This window comes from Equus caballus, chromosome 17 (genome assembly GCF_041296265.1).
Source record: "Equus caballus isolate H_3958 breed thoroughbred chromosome 17, TB-T2T, whole genome shotgun sequence".
Classification (NCBI taxonomy): Eukaryota; Metazoa; Chordata; class Mammalia; order Perissodactyla; family Equidae; genus Equus; species Equus caballus.
In genome coordinates, this window is record NC_091700.1 from 42199185 (window position 1) to 42218379 (window position 19195).

The following is a 19195-nucleotide window of genomic DNA, read 5'->3' on the forward strand; positions in this document are numbered from 1 at the left end:
CATGAGCAAGTATAACACTTAAAGGGAAAAATGTGATGAGAAAAAAATTTTGTTTCTCCCTAGACTTTTTTTTTTTTGGCCAAGAATTAAATTTGCCTCAGCTTAATTGCTTTATGCACATTCTTGCAACGTTGCACACTCGGGAGCGAGGAAGAAAAAGAGAGAGCTGTGACTGTGTGGTATGTATCTCAAAGAGTGTGGTAGAGAGGGAGAGGAGAACGCGTAAGCAAGCTGGTTTGACCAGAAACAGAACTGCCTGTGACAGATTAAGAGACAAGCAAGGCTTGGAATCTGAGAGCAAGCAAAGAGAGTGGAAATTTACAGCTGCCTTGTGTGAGTGTTCAAGTGATCATTTTCTGCTAACGTTTTCCGGTGGTAACTGTTACTCTTCAAAGAGAGAGACAGAAAGTCAAGACTGGATTGTGGAAACTCTTTTCTCTGCCACGCTTTGGTAATAGGAGGCACCCTCTATTAAATGGAAGATAGAGGGTACTTCGTCTGAAGTGTTTTGAGCCCTAGAGAGAGCTGTCTTCAGCACCTCACCATGTGTCTACTGTTTGTTCCTTAGACAAGCCTGGGCATTTCTATAACATCGGGTGAGTATCAACCATGTTATCTACACCATTTCATAGAAATGGAATGACTGTGGTAAACTTTAGTTTTAGTTGAAGTTTTACTGTTATTGCTCATACATTCCTTTTAAATCATGTTGCTGCCTTGTTTCTTTGTGCACGATGAACTGCTCTTACTAGGAGAGGTTTAAACAACAACAAAACAATACTTCTCTGTTGCCTAAGGCATTTGAACCGTTACCAACTATTCTGTGCCCATGCAATATCTTATTTTGGAAATGGGTTTTTATTTACAAAGAGTTTCCAAAAATAAAATATTGGCAGTATAACATTTTTTATGTTTCTCTTTAAACTGGCATGAAAATTCAAAAGTTTTCTCTGTCTGTCTAATGTCGGTAAATTTTAAATTATCATTGTGATGTTTGGTATTATCCAATTATTATAAATTACAGAATTCCCTTGTAATTCAAACAGAAGTGTTAATGATACCATTCATTAAAAGGTTTTATAATTTAAAAGTTGAATTTTTCTGTTAAATCCAATGAGTGACACATGATTTTTCCAAAATTCTCTAATGAAAATAAAAATTGGACAATTTACATATCAGATTTACCATTTATTACAAAAATGATTGCACATGGATGTCATATTAAGGAATAAAGCAGTTATTTTGTTCTTATAGCTGATACCAAGCTCTCATGTAACATTGTTCTGCTGAAGAACTATTATAATTAGATGCATATATGTTTATAAGTAGTAGAGCAGAGAAGAGAAAAATAAACTTAAAATACGTATTCACATTCCAATAAAAACTTCATGTGTACAATAGTAACATAGGAGATTGTATGCTAATTTTATGTATGTCTTTTTAAAGGCATCGATGGAAGACGTAATCATTTGTCTGTGGGAGGAGGTGTGTATTGTTAGCTCCTAACTGAGTCATTGCATAAAGATGCACCATTCTAAGCAAGTTTCTAATCTCCTCTCTGCCAGCCTCAAAAAATGTCCTTAGTTATTGATTCAAGTGAGTACTTTAAGGCAGAACAACTTCGCTGAAATGAAAACTTCAGCAGAATCAGTATCCCTATTAAAAGGGTTTGTACCCTAGACATAATATAAAATGGCTGTACTTTTCTAATATTTCCTCTATGTGTGCAGAAGCCTGTAGAACAGGTTTTGATTTGTAGCTTTTTGTGGGTTTTTTTTTTCTTAGCCTATTGACCTGTGTATAAGAAGAAAGTCAGCTGGTCTGTGGAAACCTTTTCTGGACCAGTATCTTGCACTTAAAGTGAAAAGTAGATAGACTAGTGATAATATCACAAACACAAGTTTTACTTCTTTATACACTTTCCCACATTCAGTCCTTAGACCAATGGAAGATTTACACACAGCTTCACAATTGTCAGAATAATTTTTATTTTAAACTAACTAGTAATTCATTAGTATTACTTTAGTGGTGGCACCATTTCTTAAGCACATAGGAATGTAGATATAGAAATAAAGTATAAGTCATCCCCAACTTGCAAATGTTTTGTACTTTAGAAATTTGTTTGTGAGTGGGTTGTTGGAAATTTGGGACTCATCTTCCCTGGGAAACAATGTAACGAAGGATTATTTGGCTTTTGTTACAGCCTAAGAATATATTTTACTCACACTGTAGAAAAACCACCAACACCCTGGAAAATATTAGAAAAATCATTTCTAGTCATGAAAGTAAATATAAAAACATTTATGTTGAATAAGGCATTATTTTTATTTATCCTAAATTAATGCTTGAATAAAAGCAAATTTAATGAGATGGATAGGTATTTGGAAGAATACTTATAAACAGAATTTCTAGGTACTTTTTAAGAGCTTCCAAGGTTGATTGCACTGTTTATGAACATGTTAAAATCAGTGATGTTTCTTTTCTTTGCTAGGGGGATATTTCTCGCCATTGCTTTATGCATATCAGCCATTTCTGAGGTCTAGCTCAGTGTCTGGCACATAAGTAGGTACCTAATAAATTGTTACTAGATGAAGACTAAACTCTTTCTTTGGTTCATGAAAGTGGAACTGAGTCATTTTTCCGAGGTATCCAAAAAAGGAAAGGGATTTAGGGGCACACAGTTTTCATTATGAGAAGAAATGGCTTGACAAGAGTTGATTGAATTGTGAGAAGTGAACAAAGCAGTAGTACAGAATAGGCCTAACTATTAAGAGAGAAAGAAAAGACCTTGGTATAACTTTGTGGCAGTCCTGAGTGAGTAGAGATGGTGATGAGGGGAGGCAGTGTACAAGTGAGGTATCTTGAGTACATGGACATTCTGAAGTAAGATGTCATCTTTAACTTTATGTATTTGCATATGCCTACAAGGAGTGTGGCCTATTGGGAAAACTCAAATTAGGTCTCTCCAAATCAAGTTTAATTATGCTGGCCTAAAAGTTCCTGTAAAGTGCTGAGATATAACATTTAAAAGTTAGTAATGCAATAAACGTATGTAATCAAGTAATTAATAATGAAATAATACAATAAATGCAGATTACACTTACCTTGGATGATTTCTAGTGGCAGAAAAACTTTTCCATTTGATCAGTAAACACTTTCTTTGTTCTATTTGAAAAAAATTTAAAATAAACTTGCCATCACATAAAAAAATTCAGGAAAGTTCAAGAATGACAGTTCTTTGCCATGTGGCCAATCATATTTAAAAAGTAATGATTTTGAATAGTCCTAAGTGGCATGTAATAGGTGCTTAATAAATATTTGTTGAATGATTGAATGAAATAAGATGGAATAGTTTGGATAGTTTGCCATTTCTGAGATATGGATGTCCATGTTTACATGTCCATATATATACGTATTTATAATGCAGTTTAAAGATAATATTTAGCTGATAGTCTCTTAGCAAGGAAAAAATCTATGAAAACTATATCAGCATACTTTTTAATTATGGTCATACTTAGTACTCCATTGGTAAAGTAATTGGTTTAGACTGAAATCTTTACTGCTTGCAAATCAGATAATATAATTTTCAGTTTTGTAACTTATATGTCTTAAATTTCTAGCAGAAACTCATCTAGTCTCTTCCAAATTTTGGAAGGATGAGAAGTTATACTAGCCTACCCAGCCAGAAAAACTGTACGAACCTGGAAGTCTAAGGGATACTTGCTAACTACAGCTAAATGACTTTCATCTCTACCCTCCCATGTTAATGTTTTTACAGACTGACTTCTTAGACAGACACAGGGGCTTACTGAAGCTATGAAATAGTTATTTTTCACATTAGAACTATAAACCTTGTCTTAATGCCAATAACAGTATCTAACCAAAATTTGATGAATGTTATGTACAATATGTATGTACTTACAAGAAAGACTAAAAAAAGTGAATTTTGAGTTTCCCTTGATAATTCCGTTGTAAGAAATGACCCTTTGTGAATTTCAGTGAGATCTGATGCTTTGCTTATAGTTACTAGTTTTTGAGAATACTGACTTAGCTTCAAATCTCTGCTATAAATTGAGATTGTGGAATTCTAATATAAAAGTATCATTCGTTAGGGGCCAGCCTGGTAGCATAGTGATCAAGTTCCTGCACTGTGCTTCAGCAGCCAAAGGTTTGTGGGTTTGGATCCCAGGTACGGACCTATACACTGCTCATCAAGCCATGCTGTGGCAGCATCCCACATATAAAGCAGAGGAAGATTGGCACAGATGTTAGCCCAGGGACAATCTTCCTCAAGCAAAAAGAGGAGGATTGGCAACAGATGTTAGCTCAGGGTCAATCCTCCTCACCAAAAAAAAAATCATTCATTGACAATCATTAATAGTTAATAGATGTAGAAGATTTTTGCTATGACAAATGACTGGAGCTGTTAACAGAAACATTACTATGAATCTAATGAATAAAGTTACTGGTGGTTTTTTCTGGAACAATAGTCTAGAAGGTTATTATTTATAGCAATAAATAAATTGGTAGTAGTATATCTTCCTAACTTCATATACTAATTCTATTTTTAAATTATTTCCGTGGTTACAATATATTAGAAATAAGGAGCAATTCCCATGAGTTTTTCTTCTTATAAAAGTTTTTTTTCTGACGTAAGTCTGGTCAAATCTTCCAGGTGAATGAAGAGCCATAAAAAACTTCTCACAAGTTTTCCATTTCTATGTAAATTGTCCATTTTAAGAAAATGTCTCTCCCTCAAACGCTGTTAATAAAACTTATAAAAACAAGATCCTTCTTAGTAATTTTGAACTGAGAAAAAGGATGATCAGCGAAAGTCATTTATGCTTTATTGTCTACTGAGTTTCACTCATTTCTTTAGGTTTTCAAGTACAAAATTCAATTGTGGTGCCGTCTAATTACATTTGGGGTGTATAATGGAATAGTTGAAGGGTAGAAGACATTGATTGGAAGATACTTTGACACATATAATATGCTTTATGATGGATTTGGTGTCATAACGTGTATAACTATAATGATACTCTTTGTAGTTAGTACCTCTGTGAAGGCAATTCTAAATTACGACTTTGCCTGGGGGAGAGGGAGAAAGCCTACTTGGATACAGCAAATAGAGTAAAACTTTTAGATACACTTTTTTTATTTTAAAATTTACATTCAATCAAATGCACCCATTTTAAGAGAACAGGTCAATGAATCTGGACAAATGTTTACATTCATGTAACCTCCATCTCATTAGTTTTTAAAAGATGACTCTTATAGACCCAATCATTTGCCGTAGATGCACTTTAGATTGCATTCTATCTTGTGAGTCTTACTTGGAATACACATAAAAGAATGGTAGTAATTCATGAACTTTTCTGAATTTTTCTTACGTGGTGGTAGGTTATTTTAATTTTTTTTAGTTTGAGAGAAGATACCTGTCCCTTAAGTTTCAGTTAGCAAGCTCTAAGAAAGAATTTTGGAAATGTTTTTCTCTCACTCATTGTTGATTGTAAAATAAACTTATGTGAAGGGAAAGAAGGCTCATTTTTAAGTTGCCTTTCTTAACAGTGAGTTAGCAGTTTGGTTATACTTTTTATGATTTTACCTATGGAAATCTTGAGATTTTTCTTGGCTTCAGAGATAAATTTCCCAATCCCTTAAATTTTTGTGAGAAACCTTTGAAATTAGACCTATTATTGAACAGCACCAATTGGAGGTTAAGACATAAAGGCCTGGAAATATTCATTAGCCACCTACAGACAGACGTTTATTCCCTTTCAGAATATTTTCAGGGATAACAATGAGGGCATTTAGTGCCCCAAATGACCTCTTCTCCTGGCTTCCCCTTTCCTCTCCCTCTTCAGACCCTCTTCACTTAGGTCATTGAACATGTTCCGATGACTCACTGCAGTGATTGACTCTGGGCCATCTTTAATAGCGTTCACACATCAGTTAGGAATATGAAATATTTTACTGTGTATTAGGAAGGGAAATTCTTCCAACATCTACTACAAAATCTCCAGGGCCTGAGTCCCCTGGGAGCAGAGCTGAATAATCTTTTTTGGCTTTCTCTCCAGAATCTGAGCCAAGTACTACTCTTTATGAAATTTTGTTTCATAAGTAACAGAAATTGTATTTGACTAATGCTTTGAAAAGACATGATGATCAGATATTCCACAGTTTGAACTTTAAAAAACGGTTGTTTAGTCATTAAAAATATCATTTACAAGAAGGTGTTTCCGTTATAAAAGCATTTGCATGATCTATTAAACAAAGTTTGGAAAAAACAGAAAATTTGAGGGAAGAAGAAAAGTAAGCATCCATAAGCCAACTACCCAGGGGCAATCAGTGTCAACTATTTAAAATTATTTTTTCTATGCAGAGGTTTTGTGTATTTGTTTTCTTTTACATAGTTGTAGTTGTGCTGTATAATATCGGATGCTCTTTTTAGCAACATTTCCATTTTATTTCACATTCTTTGTGAACATTTTAATAGCCATATACTGTATTTCATCAAACCTAAGAAACCATTGATTGTAAGGCATGTACTTTATGTCCCACTAAGAAAGAAAAAAGAAAAAAATTGCCAGTTAGTATAAGATCCCATAAATTGTAACACACGCCTATATTTCAGAGATGTTAAAATGTAAAAAACAAAATTATAAAGATAACCCTTATCTTTGTTTGTTTTCTTAGGACAAATTGCCAGGAGCGGAATTACTATTAAGTCAGAGGTTGTGAACGTCTAAATGTTCTAGATCCATATTGCCAAATTATTGTCCAATTTGTATTCAATATATTATTTATGTTTTAAAATATATTTATATTCAGTAAGAAAAGAGAGGGCCTGTTGCATTTCACCATCAGTAGAACTGAATTTTCTCAGAACATCAAAAAACTTCGTTATATGGTGGGCAAAATAGTCTTTCGCTTTGAGTTTGCATTTTTTCATTATAGGAAATAAACGTTTACTAGGTGTTAAACTATGTTTGCTCCTTTGTGATTTTCCATTATCGCTATTTTTTCCTCAATGGTTTTCTTATTGTCTTCAGAGAGCTCTTTTATAATATTAGCCCTCTGTCTTTCATATTCACGTCACAAACTTCTTTTATTGTTTACCTATAATTTTATTTATTTTACCCATAAAAAGTCAAAGTTTTTACTAGATTTGTAGCATATTTATATTAACTCTGATTTGTCAGTCTTTTTCTTTGAGGTTTATTTCATCACTTTTAAAATTAGAGAAATTATTTTACATCCAGAAATTTGAAAGTCATTTATATTAACATCTGTATCTGGGCTCTTTTGTTCCATTGGTCTGTTTTTCTTGTGCCACAGTTTTACTCATAGTACTTTATAACACCTTTAATTTTATTCTTCCTAAATAATTTTCCTTTTTAAAATTTGTTATCCTTGCTTTCTTTTCTTTTCTTTTTTTTTTTTTTTTTTTTGAGGAAGATTAGCCCTGAGCTAACATCTGCTGCCAATTCTCCTCTTTTTGCTGAGGAAGACTGGCCCTGAGCTAACATCTGTGCCCATCTTCCTCCACTTTATATGTGGGACGCCTGCCACAGCATGGCTTGACAAGCAGTGCATAGGTCCGCACCTGGGATCCGAACCAGTGAACCCCAGGCCGCCAAAGTGGAACATGCGAACTTAACCGCTGCACCACCAGGCTGGCTCCTGTCCTTGCTTTTTTGATGTTTTTGACTTAATTTAGAACTAAAAACTTTTTTGGACTTGTGATTGGAATTGTATCAGACCATGGACTTTAAGAATAATTGACATCTTAATATTCAGTTTTTCTGTTCAAAAACAATATAGGTTTTTCTACTCAAATCTTTTTTGTCTTAGTTATGTGGGGTTTTTCCTCAAATCTCTTGTTTCAGGAAAAAAGAAATGTGCTCATTATAAATAATGCAGGAAAACACCAGATGAAAAAGTTTAAAATGTACCACAAATCTCATAATTCAGATAATGACATTAATATTAGCTGAGCCACATTCCAGAAATCATTCTGTGGATATATACAGTTAAAGGGATGGCTTGCTGAAGGATTGCATAGATAAATAGACGTATCTTGCGTATCTTTACATATGTCTTCCACTTGTTAGTTTTCTACTTTAGGAACAGTAATTGTCCTTATGTTGGATTATCATTGTCAATTTTCCATAGTGATAGATTCCTTATTTTTAACTTGTAATTTTGAGATAACTGTAGATTCACATGCAGTTATAAGAAATAATACAGAAAGGTCCTGTATACCCTTGATCCAGTTTCCCTCTATAATGACATCTTGCATAACAAGATATACTTGCATAGTATGGTATCACAATGAGAAAATTGACGTTGATACGATTTACAGACCTTATTCCAATGTCACTGGTTTTACATGCATTCATTTTGCGTATGTGTATATATTTAATTCTTTGAAATTTTATCATATATGTGGATTCGTGTGACCATCACCACAGTCAAAATATAGAACAGTTCCATTGCAAGGATGTCCTGTACACTTTCTTAGCCAAAGCCGTCTCCCTCCCTGACCCATCCCAAACTCTTGGCAACCACTGTTCTCCATTTTTACAATTTTAACATTTTAAGAATATGGAATGGAATCTTTCAATATGTCACCTTCTGAGGTTGTCTTTTTTAACTTGGCATAATTCCCTGGAGATCCAAGTTGTTGTGTATCAATAGTTTGTTTCTTTTTATTGCTGAGTAGCAGTCCATGGTATGGATGTATCACAGTTTAACCATTCACCCATTGAAGGACATCTGGGTTGTTTCTAAACGTTTGCTATTACAATAATGCTGGTGTGAAAGTTCATGTACAGGTTTTTGTGTGAAAATCAAGTTTTCATTTCTCTGTCATCAGGCAGTGCCTTAGAGTGCAAGCAGTGCATCGTATGGTGATCACATGTAGTTTTGTAAGAAGCTGCCATATTCTTTTTTAGAGTGGCTCTTCCATTTTACGTTTCCACCAGCAGTGTAGAGTAATCCAGTTCTTTTGTATCCTCACCAGCATTTGGTTTTATGACTGTTTTTTGTTTTATTCATTCTGATATGTGTTTAGTAATATCTTGTGGTTTTAATTTGCATTTCCACAATGGCTAATGATATTGAACAACTTTTCAGGTGCTTATTTGCCATCTGTATATTCTTTTCAGTGAAATGTTTGTTCATGTCTTCTCCCCATTTTCTAATTGGATTATTAGTTATTTTACTACTGAGTTTTGAGAATTCTTTAAATAGTTACAAGTTTTTGCTGGGTATATGTTGGTTATATGAGTTTTAAATATGCCTTAATTATGTATTTTTATACTCAAAATTTTTAAATTAAAGTTTTGTAGGTTTTTCGAGTATAGATCTGATGTGGATATTGTATGTATGTAGTTGTCAGTGTGACTGGGATATGTCTTCCATTATATTTTCTAACTGGTTATTGCTTATGCATGAAAGCTAGTAGTTTTGTATATTTATCATGTATTTGACTACTTTACTCAACTGTCATTAACTCCAAAACTTTTTTAGTCCATCTTAGATTTATGATGTATATAAGAATATTGTCTGTGAATTGCAGTTTTGTGACATCCTTCCCAAATTTTGTACTGTTAATTTGTTTTATATTTTAATGCATTGACCAGCACATAGGACAATGATAGTGTGATAGCCATGGTCCTTGTTCTGTGCCTCTTCTTAGTGAGAATACCTCCATTAACAATGATTTTTTTGATTGAGCTGAGATTTATATATCTCTATAGATTTTTAATTTTATTAGATGCATTTTTATCAAATGAAGTAATTTTTATTTGACTTACTGATATAATTAATTATATTCACCAATTTCCTAATGTTAAATAATTTGGTCTATTATTCTGTAAACATAGCCTTTGATTTTATTGACAAGGATTGTACTTAGAATCTACATTGAACATTTTTAAACTGAAAATAATTTAGATCACTTCTGTAGTAACTCCTATTCCCATTTCTATCAGTAGCTATTCTAAACTTTTATCTCTTTCCTTAAAGTCCCTACCATACTCCTTTTCTTTCTGAGTTCGTAATAGTTTACATCGTTGTGAAATTTTAGTTGTACATTATTATTTGTCCATCGCCATATGAGTGCTCCCCTTCACCCCCTGTGACCACCCCCCAGCCCCCTTCCCCTGGTAACCACTGAACTGTCCTCTTTGTCCGTGTATTTCTTTGTCTTTCACATATGAGTGAAGTCATATGGTGTTTGTCTTTCTCAGTCTGGCTTATTTCGCTTAACGTAATACCCTCTGGGTCCATCCATGTTGTTGCAAGTGGGATGGTTTTGTCTTTTTTTATGGCTGAATAGTATTCCATTGTATATACCACATCTTCTTTATCCAGTCATCAGTCGATGGGCACTTGGATTGCTTCCATGTCTTGGCTATTGTGAATAGTGCTACAATGAACATGGGGGTACATAAGTCACTTTGGATTGTTCATTTCAAGTTATTTGGATAGATACCCAGTAGTGGGATAGCTGGGTTACATGGTAGTTCTAGTTTTAGATTTTTGAGGAATCTCCATACTGTTTTCCATAGTGGCTCCACCAGTTTGCATTCCCACAAGCAGTGTATGAGGGTTTCCTTTTCTCTACAACCTCTTCAACATTTATTGTTTTTAGTCTTAGTGATTATAGCCATTTTAACAGGCGTAAGGTGCTATCTTAGTGTAGTTTTGATTTGCGTTTCCCTGATGATTAGTGATGTTGAGCATTTTTTCATGTGCTTACTAGCCATCTGTGTATCTTCTTTGGAGAAATGTCTGTACATATCCTCTGCCCATTTTTTGATTGAGCTGTTTGTTTTTTGTTGTTCAGTTATGTGAGTTCTTTATATGTTATGGAGATTAGCCCCTTGTTGGATATATGATTTGCAAATATTTCCCCCCAATTGGTGGGTTGTCTTTTTGTTTTGATCCTAGTTTCTTTTGCCTTGCAGAAGCTCTTTAGTCTAATGAAGTCCCACTTGCTTACTTTTTGTTTTGTTTTCTTTTCTTACTTTTTTCTTTTGTTTCCCCTGTCTGAGAAGACGTGGTATTTGAAAAGATCCTTTTAAGTTTGATGTCAAAGAGTATACTACCTATATTTTCTTCCAAAGTTTTTATGGTTTCAGGACTTATCTTCAAGTCTTTGATCCATTTTGAGTTTATTTTGTGTATGGCCTGAGGTAATGGTATACTTTCACTCTTTTGCAAGTGATTATCCAGGTATCCCAACACCATTTATTGAAGAAACTATCTTTTTCCATTGTGTGTTCTTGGCACTTTTGTTGAAGATTGGCTGTCTGTAGATGTGTGGTTTTATTTCTGGGCTTTCAGTTCTGTTCCATTGATTTGTGTGCCTGTTTTTGTACCAGTACCATGCTGTTTTGATTACTATGGCTTTGTAGTACGTTTTGAGGTCAGGGATTGTGATGCTTCCAGCTTTGTTCTTTTTTCTCAGGATTTCTTTAGCAATTTAGGGTCCTTGGTTGCCCCATATCAATTTTAGGATTCTTTGTTCTATTTGTGTGAAGAATGTCATTGGGATTCTGATTGAGATTGCATTGAATTGTAGATTGCTTTGGGTAGTATGAACATTTTAACTATGTTTTTTCATCCAATCCATGTGCATGGAATCTCTTTCTGTTTCTTTATGTTATCATCTATTTCTTTCAATAATGTCTTGTAAGCTTCATCGTATAAGTCCTTCACCTCCTTGGTTAAATCTATTCCTAGATATTTTATTCTTTTTGTTGCAGTTGTAAATTGAATTGTGTTCTTGAGTTCTCTTTCTGTAAGTTTGTTATTAGAGTATAGAAATGCAACTGATTTTTGTAAGTTGATTTTGTACCCAGCAACTTTACCATAGTTGTTGATTATTTCTAGTAGTTTTCCAATGGATTCTTTAGGGTTTTCTATATGTAAGATCATGTCGTCTGCAAAGAGTGAGCGTTTCACTTCTTCATTTCCTATTTGGATTCCTTTTATTCCTTTCTCTTGCCTAATTGCGCTGGCCAAAACCTCCTGTACTGTGTTGATTAAGAGTGGTGATAGTGGGCACCCTTGTCTTGTTCCCGTTCTCAGAGGGATTACATTCAGTTTTTGCCCATTGAGTATGATGTTGCCTGTGGGTTTGTCACATATGGCCTTTATTATGTTGAGGTAATTTCCTTCTATCCTCCCTTTTTTTTAAAAAAAAAAAAAGATTGGCACCCGAGCTAACAACTGTTGCCAATCTTTTTATTTTATTTTATTTTTCTTCTGTTTCTCCTCAAAGACCCCCAGTACATAGTTGTACATTTTAGTTGTGGGCCCATCTAGTTGTGGCACATGGGACGCCAAGTCCGCATGGCCTGATGAGTGGTGCCATGTCCCCACCCAGGATCCAAACCAGCGAGACCCTGGGCCACCGAAGCGGAGCACGCAAACTTAACCACTCGGCCACAGGGCCGGCTCCAATCCCGAATTTTTAAGGTGAGTTTTTATCATAAGTGGCTGTTGGATCTTTTTAAATGCTTTCTCTGCCTCTGTTGAGATGACCATGTGGTTTTATTCCTCATTTTGTTAATGTGGTATATCACATTGATTTGCAGATGTTGATGCCCTCTGTCCCTGGTATAAATCCCACTTGATCATGGTATATGATCTTTTTGATGTATTGCTATATTTGGGTTGCCACTATTTTGTTGAGGATTTCTGCATCTATGTTCATCAGCAATATTGGCCTGTAGATTTCATTTTTTGTGTTGTCCTTGTCAGCCTTTGGTATCAGAGTGGTGTTGGCCTCATAGAATGTGTTGGGAAACATTCCATCTTCCCTAATTTTTTGGAATAGCTTGAGAAGGATATGTATTAAATCCTCTTTGAAAGTTTGGTAGAATTCTCCAGGGAGGTCGTCTGGTCCTGGGCTTTTATTTTTGGGGATGTTTTTGATTACTGTTTCAACCTCTTTTTGTGATTGGTGTATTCGGATTATCTATTTTTTCTAGATTCAGCTTTGGGAGGTTGTAAGAGTCTAAGAATTTATCCATTTCTCCTAGACTGTCCATTTTGTTGGCATATAGCTTTTTGTAGTATTCTCTTATAATTCTTTGTATTTCTGCGGTATCCATTGTAATTTCTCCTCTTTCATTTCTAATTTTATTTATCTGAGCTTTTTATCTTTGTAAGTCTGGCTAGGAGTTTGTCAATTCTGTTTATCTTCTCAAAGAACCAGCTCTTTGTTTCTTTGATCCTTTCTACTGCCTTTTTTGTTTCAAGAGCATTTATTTCTGCTCTAGTTTTTATTATTTCTCTCCTTCTGCTGACTTTGTGCTTTGTTTGTTCTTTTTCTAATTCAGTTAGATGTAGTTTGAGATTGCTTATTTGGGATTTTTCTTGTTCGTTAAGGTGAGCCTGTATTGCAATGAATTTCCCTCTTAATATGGTTTTTGCGGCATCCCATATGAGTTGGTATGGTATGTTTTTAGTTTCATTTGTCTCCAGATATATTTTGATTTCTCCTTTAATTTCTTCAATAATCCATTGGTTTTTCAATAGCATATTGTTTAGTCTCCATATCTTTGTCCATTTCTCAGCTTTTTTCTTGTAATTAATTTCCAGCTTCATAGCATTGTGATCAAAAAAGATTCTTGTTATTATTTCAATCTTCTTAAATTTATTGAGGCTTGCCTTGTTTCCCATTGTATGGACTATCCTTGAGAATGTTCTGTGTGCACTTGAGAAGAATGTATATTCTCCTGTTTTTGGATAGAGTGTTCTATATATGTCTATTAAGTCCAACTGGTCTAGCTTTTCATTTAATTCCACTGTTTCCTTGTTGATTTTCTGTCTGGATGATCTGTCCATTGATGTGAGTGGAGTGTTGAGGTCCCCTACTATTATTGTGTTATTATTAATATCTCCTTTTAGGTTTGTTAATAGTTGCTTTGTGTACTTTGGTACTCCTGTGTTGTGTGCATAGATATTTATAAGTGTTATGTCTTCTTGGTGGAGTATCCCTTTGATCATTATATACTGCCCCTCTTTGTCTCGCTTTACCTGTCTTATCTTGAAATCTACTTTGTCTGGTATAAGTCTTGTGACACCTGCTTTCTTTTGTTTGCCATTAGCTTTGAGTATTGTCTTACATCCCTTTACTCTGAGCCTGTGTTTGTCGTTGGAGCTGAGATGTGTTTCCTGGAGGTCACATATTGTTGCGTCTTGTTCTTTGATCCATCTTGCCACTCTGTGTCTTTTTATTGGAGAATTCAATCCATTTACATTTAGGGTGATTATTGATATATGAGGGCCTAATGCTGCCATTTTATCACTCGTTTCCCAGTTCTCCTGCATTTTCTTTGTTTCTCATCTCTTGTATTTCAGTCTACCAATTGAGCTATGTAATTTTTTATGTTGGGTTTCATAGTTTTCTCCTTATTTATTATTTGTGTTCCTGTTCTGCCTTTTTGTTTAGTGCTCGTCACCTTAAGGTTTGTATGGAAAATCTCATAGATAAGACAGTCCATTTTCTGATGGGCTCTTTTTGCCTAGACTAAACCAATTCGGTCCTCTTCCTCTTCTCCTCCTGGGTTGTTTTTGTCACATCTTATTCCATCTTGTGTTGTGAGTTTGTGGTTAAAATGACAGGATTATCTTTGTTTTTGGCGTTTTCCTTCCCTTCATCTTTAATGTTATACTTGAGTATTTGCTAACCTGTTCTGATGTATAGCTACAATTTTCTTATTTTGTCTACCTATTTATTTCCTTACTCTGGGCTTTGTAACCCTTTTCTCCCTTTTTTTTCAGGTATGAGGGCCTTCTTGAGAATTTATTGTAGGTGGAATTCTTGTGGATGGAAACTCCTTTAACTTTTGTTTATCTGAGAAAGTTTTTGTTTCTCCATCATATCTGAAAGATATTTTTGCTGGTTACAATATTCCTGGCTGAAAGTTTTTTTCCTCCAGTTTCTCCTAGCTTCTAAGAGTTCTGCTGAGAAATCCAGTGAAAGCCTGCTAGGGGTGCCTTTGAAGGTTATTTTCTTCTGCCTTGCTGCCCTTAGTATTTTTTCTTTGTCACTGACTTTTGTCAGTTTCACTACTATATGCCTTGCAGTAGGTCTTTTTACATTGACATATTTAGGAGATCTTGTAGCTTCTTTCATGTGGATTTCCATCCTTCCCCAGGTTTGGGAAGTTCTCCACTATTATTTCTTTGAACAAGCTTTCTGCTCCATTCTCCTTCTCTTCTCCCTCTGAAATACCTATAATTCTTATGTTGCATTTCCTGATTGGGTCAATATTTCTTGGAGACTTTCTTCATTTCTTTTTAATCTTAGTTCTCTCTCTTCCTCTATCTGGAGCATTTCAATATGTCTGTCCTCAATTATGCTGATTTGCTCCTTGATGATATCCCCTCGAGCATTCAGGGAATCCATATTTTGTTTTATCTCATCCATTGTGTCTTTCTTCTCCAATATTTCTGATTGGTTCTTCTTTATAGTTTCAGTCTTTTGTGAAGGAGCTCCTGAACTTGTTGAATTGTTTCTCTACATTCTCTCTTAACCCGTTGAGTTTTTTGATGACAGCTGACTTGAATTGTCTGTCAGTTAGATTACATATTTCTGTGTCTTTGGGATTGATTTCTGGGTACTTGTCATTTTTCTTCTATTCTGGAGATTTAATATAATTTTTGATACTGCTAGAGGGCGTGGCTCTGTTCTTTCATGTTGTAGTAGTATTTGGTTGCTGTTACCACCTATCACCACTGGGTGGGAGTCAAGAGCTGCATATTCTGAGCCCTCTGTGTTCCCTGGGGTCCTTGGTGCTAGAGTCCAGCACTGGACGAGTTCGGGGAGGGGCACTTTCGTCTGTGTGCTCTCCAGGGCTTACTGGCTCTGCCCTCACTATCTGCTCCCCTTGGGTGTTGGCTTGATGAAGTCATCTCCATGATAGCTTTCACCTCATCAGGGTGTTTCCCCCTAACCTGCAAGGGACCTTGAGGATCTTTGATGTTCCTGTGAAGGAATGCCCCTCCCCCTTCCTTTTCTCTCAGAGGCCATTCCCAATCCCTGGATCTCAGTCTTTTGGGGAGGGAGCAAAGCTTTCTCTTACTCTGTTCCACCTCCTCCCAGGGGGGCTCCAGCCTCTCTGACTCCAACATATGGCTGCATGGGTCTCTCAGATGTCTTTTGTGTTGTGTAGATGTTCTCTATTGGAATGTGAATGTCTTTTTCGTTGTATTGTGGAGGGGAGAGTTCAATGGGAAAGCTCACTCTGCCACAATGCTGATGTCACTCCCCATACTCCTTTTCTTCATCTTCTCTTCTACTTAGCAGAGAAAATCAAGGTCACAAAATAAAAATAGATAAATAATATAGTCTTTACTTTACCCAACATATGTAAGATATTATTCAGTTCATAAAGGTAATTGATTTATATATATTTGTTATGTGTTGTATATATTATATGTAATCTCCATTTATATATCCTATTCACAATAAAAATTAGATACATACAATATTTACACCATATGTATGTGTATAATCTATATCCCCCCACACGTACATATATATATATATATATATAATTTAATTGTCTTGAATTCTATATTGTCTTATATTCATATTGTAATATTGCTTGGTATATGTTTATGCATCTCTTTATTTTCAACATTTTTTGTGTTATTTTGTTTTAGTTGTGTCCCTTGCGGAGTTTATAGCTGAATTTTGTCACACATGCATGTGCATGCACACTACCCCAATCTGAGTCTTGACTTTTTAGCAGTAGAACTTTTAACACATTTGTATGTATCATAATTACTAATGTTTGCTCTTATTCCTTCCATATTGTTTTATATTCTATATTTACTCTTTGCTTATTTTTTTCCTTTTTCTTTCCATTCCTGATTCTTGCTGATTAGGTGAAATAATATTTGTTCCTTCCCCCCCTTGTGGTAGTTGAAGGTTTTATCTCCTACTTCTGTTATTGTTCCTTGAACGAAGTCTATTAAAAGAATTTTATTTTTATCTTTTCAGGTTATTTATTATTTTTTGTTACACTTTGCCTCTATCAAAATATTTTAGGAATACTTTTTTAATAATTGTATTAGGCTTCACGACACATTGTCAGCCTTCATTTAGACTTAACTATAAATTTTATTGGTTTCTTTGCCCAACTCCCTACCTCTTTCAACTATTTTCTCATTTTCCTGTTTGTTCTCCCTCTTGTTCTTCCTCTACTCGTTCTCCGTCTCCGTCCTTAGATAATCTTACTTTGCCCTCACACATGCATAATAGTTTGACTGAGTATAGACTTCTAGATCAAATATCTTTTCCCCTAGGAACTATGTAACTAGTGTTTCACTGTTTTCTAACATTTGGTGTCAAGTTATATCTCGTGATTCCTCTCTTAGATTCTGGTTCTTAGGTGCTAGCCAGGATGTCCCCCCTCTATGGAAAGGGATTTGTAGGATTCCCACAAAGGAAATGTGGAGGTTTTCTCTTTAGTCTTAGAATTCAGAAATTTTAGAATGTTCTTGGAGTGGACCTTTTTGCATTTCTCCTGTATAACCATTAGTTTATGTAAATCTGAAGACATGTGCCTTTGTTTGGCTCAGGGAAATTTTCTTTTATATTTTCTTTATTTGTTGCTCTCGTTTTGTCAGTTATCTTTGTTTTTTCCTTTAAGAACACCTATTCAACCAATATTGGCTCTTCAGATCTATCCTGTATACTTCTCTGAATAGATTTTTCTTCGTTTTCGTTTGTGTTTTGCTTTCCATTTCAGATTTCCATGGCTTGGTCTTCAAATTGCTAATTTTTTTTTTCAATTCTGTACTGTTCTATCAGTCAGCTATTCTACTGCAGTTTTTATTTAGTCATGCATGCTTTTAGTTCTAAGAATGTTTTCTTATTCACTGTTTACTTCTTTTTCATAGCAGCCTGTTCTTATTTTATGGACTTGATAACATATCATATTTGGGAGGCAGACATGAAATAAATATATTTTTTTCTAGTTACATGTTTTAATGGCTTTCTTTCCACCTTCCCCCAGGGGTTTGCTCTGTTTGTTAATCTTTCTCTTTCTCTTCCATTTTCTTGATTTTCCTCAAATGCCTGCTGATTCTTAATTGTGATTTATATTTTTAAGCAAGGGACTATATTAATTATCATTGGCTGTATGGCTTTCTTCAACTACCTAAAGAAATGGGCAAAGTATAGAAATATGAAATTTACAGAAAAATAAAGTTTAAAAGCCAGTAAGTCTATGAAAAAGTGCTCATTCTTGTTAGTAATTTAAGAAATACAAATTAAAATAATTATGGGATAACCTTTTACAGCTGTCATATTGGCAAAAATTTTAAATTCTGACAGTTCCAGCTGTTGGGAAAGATCGAGCACAGCTGGGGCTCATACACAGCAGTGAGAGTATAAGACCTTGGGAAGGCAATGTGGCCATGTCTAGTAAAGATGAACATACCAGTTGTCCCCTTTGAATCCATTTTAGAGCAGTGTTTTTTAGACTTTAGTTTGTAACTCACTAGCATGTAGTGAAATCAGTTTAATGGATAATGATCAGCACTTTTAAAAATGATGGAGGGTAGGACAGATAGAATGGAAAATATCCAGAGATCAGGTATTGTTTCATGGAACAATTATACAATCATTTATACATTCCTTTGTTCTGAGTCATGGTGTAAAATACATTTCTAACTATAAGTCACTATTTAAAAAGTTGAAACCAGTGCCCTAGAGAAATTCTGATACAAATGTACATAAGTAGACATGCAAAAGAGTCGGTGTTACAATCATGTTTGTGATGATAAACAATGGAAAACAGTTAGAACTCAGGATTGGTAAATAAACTGTGGTATAGTCATACAATAGGATACCATACAGAAGGTAAGATGAATAAACTAGAGATTGATGTATCAAAATGGATAAATCTCATAAACATAGTGTTGAGGGAGGAAAGAAGGAGCTGATGGTGTGATACCATTTCTGTAAAGCTTTAAAGCATGCACAACAATATAACATTGTCTATAAATGATAGTAAAAGTATGAAAAATGTATAGAAAGGATAAATGATAAACAGGCCCAGGGTGAGCCAGAGGGGAATGGGATCAGGAAGATGTCCCGAGGGGGTTGGTTGCTTCAGTTGTTTTTTATTTTTGAATCTGGGCAGTAAACATACAGGAA

The 19195-nt window shown here is 34.8% G+C and overlaps 1 protein-coding gene across 1 annotated transcript in view; it reads left to right on the forward strand.

The window, feature by feature from the left end:
* Positions 1–219: 219 nt before the first annotated feature.
* CAB39L (calcium binding protein 39 like) overlaps positions 220–19195 on the forward strand; it is a 99482-nt gene continuing 80506 nt past the window's right edge. Inside the window, 1 exon segment of the mRNA NM_001309165.2 lies at positions 220–596. The gene's annotated coding sequence lies outside the window, so the exon portion shown is untranslated.